Genomic DNA, 6,116 nt, shown 5'->3' with positions numbered 1-6,116 from the left:
CATTTGAGAGAGTATCATCATAGGAAGATGATGTTGGTAGGGAGGTTGTATCTTCATCCGACCCATCTCAGATGATGACCCTGTTTTTCCCCTTCCAAATCTTCATTGCACCCTTGGTGCTTACTCGTGCTGATTTAGTTGCATCTCTAGGTTGTGACATGCTAGCTTTATCCCTTTTGGCTTGTCTGCGAAGCTCTTTACTAAGGGCTTTAGCTTGCAACCTCGTGATTACAGTCAAGGATACTGATGACACTTGGCCTCTCTCAAGGCTTAACAAGTTAAGGCTTGTGGACTTAGATGGCCTTCTCATCGAGCAATCCTTAAAAAGATGGTCCACACCACACCCCGTGCATAATGGCGATGGTGTATTAGATACTGGTGGACACGAGATTGGCTGCTTAGATTGCCCCTTATATGGACACTCATTGGTTGGGTGTCGCCCTTGGCACATATGGCATTGAATGGGTTGTGTCTTGGTCAAGTTTATATATCCCATTTTTTGAGGAATCGGTGCCGTCTAGTAGATCGGAATGTGTTGGTCACCTTGTATAATGTAGTGACTTATAATGCTAGACCGATTTGCATTATCACCATTTTGGGGATAGTTGTGTCCATTGAAGGTAGGTATGGGGTCTCCCCAATCACTAGGTATCTCCACCAATACTTGATTCAGGGGAGTAATTCGTGGAGATGTGGTTGAGGTCCCAATACTGGTGGGGGTAATGGAATATTTTGAGCCCTAAATTGCCCTTGATTGGCTGATGTGGCTCCTTGTATTGCCAATTGTTCCTGATTGGGTGGATTGGGCAGTGCAGGCAATGGTAGATGCGGCCTTTGTTGATACATCGGTTGAGGAATCACCCTAGGATAATGACATTGGGATGTGTCATGATTCCCCAACGAGCACAATGGGCATAGTAGAGTGTTGGCTTGGCTCTAAGACAAGGGCATTTCTGAGTGGGATCATTTCCAGTGCACACCCCACACCATATGTTATCTCTTTGTGGAAAGACATGGGGGTTGCTAGGAGCATCTTTTGGTGCTTCTATATTCCATTGTTGGCTCAACTAGTTTAATACATCTGTAGCCAACTCTTCCATGTTGAACACTTTGGGTGTCATGCTTGCATCCCTAGTTGCTTCTGAGGTTGAAGCTTGTACTATTTGGTACATATCAGAGGAAGCTCCCTCATGTTATCCCGTAAGCGTATCGCTGTCTTGCTGCATAGCTAAAACAATGTGGGATTCATAGCAAACAAATGATCATGCAGCTTAGGATCTCATAGCCCTATGAGGAAGCGTGGCAGAAGCTGCACATCACTCATCCTCTCATGGGGTTCACATCGTGAGTTTAGATGTTTAATCCTTGTGATGTAGTCTCTTAAGGACTTAGTGTCCTTCTGCTTCACCTCATAAAACTGGTTAAGCGGGCTCCACTTGGGACCACTAGGGGGAAACCCCACAATGAAGGATTTATGCAATGTGTCCCAATTTATCTTCTCCTCAGGTTTTAAGGCTCTAAACCATTGTCCAACCTTGCCATCAAGACTCAAGCTAAAAGCATTGACCTTGTCTAGATCCCCAATATCACCAAAGGTCTCACAGATTTGTTCAAATCTCTCAACATGGGAGACTAGGTCTCCTTCTCCTACAAACTTGGGGATTAGCTTAGAGATTATGATAGGCTTGCTCCTTGAGGGATTGGTATCCCATCCTGGAAACATTGGTGGTGGAGCGGCGGCCCCCCTTCCTAGTGCTTGCACTAGGATTCTCATAGCTTCATTTGTAAGGACCATTTGTGATAGAGGAGGAGGTTGTGGAAGGGTGGGCGCGATGTCCCATACATTGGTGGTCCTGATGAAGGGTTCCATGGATTGGATGGCACAAGGTTGGGATGGGAGGATCTAGGCCCACTAGGCATTGGCATTGTGACTTGGGTCAGGTTGGGCCTAGCAGAGGTTGGACTGGAGGTCCTCTAGGCAGTGGTATGTTCCCTGCAGGCATAGGCCTATATGGAGCACTTCTTAAGTAGGGAATATCTCCCATGCTTTGCTACCAAGGAGGCATCACAGGGGATTCTGAGGTGTAGGGCCTTAATTGTGAGCCTTCAAGGTTACTCCTCTGCCCCCTTTGCTCTAGATTTTGAGCCCCTTGTGAGGATGTGGGTCCAAATCCCTCCACCAAGTCTGTCAATCCAAACCTTCCCATGATATTGGAAAAGGTTTCCCTTAATGTAGTTGCTCCTCTAGATGGGGTAGGAGAGTGGAGATCAATGGGGATGGAGTCTAGAGCTACTGAGGCTCTAACATTGTAGGGCTCACCCATATCTCTATCCTGACTCATGGACTCTTTCGAATTGGATAATTCAGCTCGTGGTGGTTCTTGCAATGAGTGAGAACCGACTTTTGAGCATACTGACCCTGAGGATGCTAAGGTAGGTATGGAGATCGACAAGATGGTATTTGAGACATTGCCTTTAGGCTCATGGTGAGCTTGTAGGACTCTTCTTGATCTCAACTGCATGGGTTAGTATGTGCAGTTGATGCCCCAATTCTAGATTAAGTCCTCCTTGATGCAAGGTCAAGGGGCGGTAGCCCCTTGTGGCTTCCCTGGTGGGAAGTTAAAGCGACGACCAGTGGAATAGAGTTAAAGCAACGACCAACGGGATAGAGCTATGGCAACAATCGATGGGATAGAGTTATGGCGACGACCCGTGGGGATAGGGCTAAAGCAACGACCGACGAGATAGCCTTATAGCACTGGGTCAACACAAGTTTGACCGACAGGATAGAGCTATGGCAACGATCCGTGGGGATAGCAAGTCGGCGGGATAGAGCTAAGGCAACGGCCGACGGGATAGCAAGTTAGCGGGATAGAGCTATGGCAACGACCCGTGGGGAAAGGGCTAAAGCAACGACTAGCGGGATAGCCTTATGGCATCGGGTCAATGCAAGTTTGACTGACAGGATAGCTGACTGAGAGTAATTAATTAGGACGGCGGGTTAGGTACTGACATTTGTCAGGTTGACGGGATAGGGGGAGAACTCAACTTGGTATTGAGCCTCTCGTAATTGCGCACAACCTTCGACACTAAGGAAGGAACTCAACTTGGTGATCAGCTCTAGCACACTGAGAGCATGCGTCAATGTGCTGGAGCTCACCACCATATTGAGTTCCCTATCTGCTATCGAATGTTGTGCTCGATTGAGCTCACCTCAGTAACGACTGGTGGAATAGGAAGTCGACAGGATAACGCTAAGGCACTAGGTCAATGCAAGTTTGACCAATGAGATACGGTTATGTCATCGGGTCAACGCAAGTTTGACCGATGGGATACGATTATGGCATCGGTCAGTGGGATAGCGCTATTGCGTCGACCCGTGGGGATAGGAACACGTAGTTTCGCCGACTAGTTTTTGATGATTTGTGAAGATTTGGAAGTTTTTGTTCATGTTTTTTTGTGATGGGGGGATGCAGTTTTACCACACAAAACCACTTTAAAATTCAGCAAGATTCATCATTTTTTGTTGTTTTTTGTGTGTTTAGACCTCATACACTCCTTAGCAATCTTACAAACTATCTTCCTACCAACTCAAAACACTAAAAAGTATAAAAAACAAGCTTCAAATGCTCCAAAATGACATTCAAACCAAAAAAACAGTTTTCCTACTTTTTGTCCAAACCTCTCACTTCCTCCCTCTCTTTTCTCCTACAACTCCACTAACAAGCTCCAAGTTAGGCTTGAAGACTTGTGCAATGGGTAGATATCGAAGGAAGACAAGTGCAAATGCAAAAGCATACCTTCATTCCCCGACAGCAATGCAAAAAATGTTATGGGTCTCAATGGTGACTCATGTGTCGTGAGGATGTTGAAGATATGCTGATAAAGTCTCCACTCCTAGCTACTCCTTATGGGAGCAATGCATAGCACGAATCGTCTGCAAGTGTCACTCAAGTGACCTCTAGATTGTTGCAATGTCTTTCCATGCGAGAAAGAGGGAAGGGGGAGAGGGGAGAAGGAGAGGAGAAGGAGAGGAGAAGGAGAGAGGAAGAGGAGAGTGAAGGGGGATGGAGTGGCAAACACAAGGGCACTACAATGGAAACAAGAGAACACCCAAAACACTCTCTTGGAAGAGAAAAGGGAGCAGTATTCAAACTTGTGCAAACAACAATGAAGACCAAAGTCAACCATTTGGCCTTTTATACAAGTCACCTTTTGAAGGGAGGGCCAACCCTAATCTCTTTATACCACTCTCCCTTCTCATTCTTTTACCATCCTCTTGGGCCCATCTAGCTCCAAGACACCATCCTAGCTCTACGGACTTGCCATTGTCCATCAAATCACATCACTTAACCAACAGTGGCGTATTGTTAACCAATCTATTAACAAGGAGAAAAACTCGCCACCAGGGGCCCATATGTTCATTGAACGCAAATCTGGGCTCATGTGGGAGGTGCATCTAGGAGGAGGGTCAAGCATGGGTTTAGGGGGGGGGGGGATGGTTTGGGTGGTCCCTAGTGTAAGGGAAACAACCAATAGAGGCTCTTGGGAAGCTTATGTGGACCTTTGGCTGATCCTTTCATTACTATCCAGTCATTTAAGCTATAGGTGCAAGGGATCCACTCATCTAATGCATTTCTGGTTTTTGTGGAAGACACAAGAGGTGATATCATTGCATGATCTTGTAACCTTGCTCCTCACCATGCTTGCATAGGTTGCAACCGCAAGAATGGGACTCCTACACATGGCAATGCACCTCCAACAGAGGAACAAAAGAGGGAGAGGGAGAGGGAGAGGGATAGAGCAGCACCAACAGAGGCACAGGAGAGAGAGAGAGAGAGAGAGAGAGAGAGAGAGAGAGGACGGGTGGAAGGTTTACAACAAATGGAAGAGAGAGAGGAGGTGCAACAAGTAGGCCAGAGCAAGAGGGAGAAGAGAAAGAGGAGGAAGAGGGCAAATGCTGAGGGAGGGCAGTCTCAAATATAAAAAATGGAGGGAATGGTAGGCTGGACTAGAATAGTGGGGAAGAAAAACTCACCACTAAGGGCCCACAAGCTCATTGAAAGAAGATTTGGGCTCATGTGTGGGAGGTGCACCTGGGAGGAGGGTCGAAATGGGTGAAGGGGGGGAGAGATTGTTTGGGTGGTCCCTGGTGTAAGGGGAACAACCAATAAGAGCTCTTTACAGGCCTGCCCACCCTCCACCTCAACATAGCATTGCCCCATATCTTCAAGCACTCTCATTGGTACACCTCAAATCCCTCTCTGATCCCTTAAAATTAGGAAACACTAATTGGAGGCCCTTTTTAGACACCATTTCTCCCCTAATGCCTTTGGTTTAATTAGTGATAGGGTGATGATCCATTACCACATCATAAGGCTCTTGAAGGAAGATAAGTACTTTCAACTTATAGGTGGACATACTTCATAAAACATTGATTGAAGTTATCAAGAAAATGTTTTCTTTTTTTTTTCCTTTTAAAAAAAGTAAATGCCAGCTATATTATATATCATAAGGGGGGTCAGTCCCAAAAAAAGACCCTACACAAAAATTGGCTCATATAGAGGAGTAAATCAGCTCCCAAGAGTCATGCAAGATCTTATCTCGAGTAATGCCATACTGACCACTGGGTTGGATAAACGTCTTCTTGCCTTCGAGAATCAGCAATCGGTGAATGTTTATATGTCATTCTAGTTTTATATGGCTTGAAAAGATGAATGTCCCTATGAGACCAATGGGTGGATGGATGGGGTTACCATGTGAGGGGGAGAGGCCATTTGGATGATATGGATGGGGTGAAGGCAAAGAAGAAGAGTCTGTTTGCATACAATTTCTCGCGGGAGGTGGATGGGAAATGATAAGAACGAGGAGTCAAGGACAAGGGGTGAACAGCGAGGGTGAGGAAAACGAGGAAGGGGAGGGAAGCTTAGAATAGAAGGGAAGGTAGAGGGAAAGGAAGAGGAGGACCAAATGTAGAGGAGAGGCTAAATGTGGAGGGAAGGATAGGGAGAAATTGGCGACCATGCAACGTAATTGGAGGCGGCGTGAAGGAGGAATCGCCAAATCGCCAAATCGCCATAGGTCCTCTCAGCTTCATTCGAATCATCCTCGCCACC

The sequence above is a fragment of the Dipteris shenzhenensis genome, chromosome 31 (genome assembly GCF_047967505.1).
Source record: "Dipteris shenzhenensis isolate YYH24624 ecotype China chromosome 31, Dip_SZ_1.0, whole genome shotgun sequence".
Lineage (NCBI taxonomy): Eukaryota > Viridiplantae > Streptophyta > Polypodiopsida > Gleicheniales > Dipteridaceae > Dipteris > Dipteris shenzhenensis.
This window is presented reverse-complemented; position numbering follows the sequence as displayed.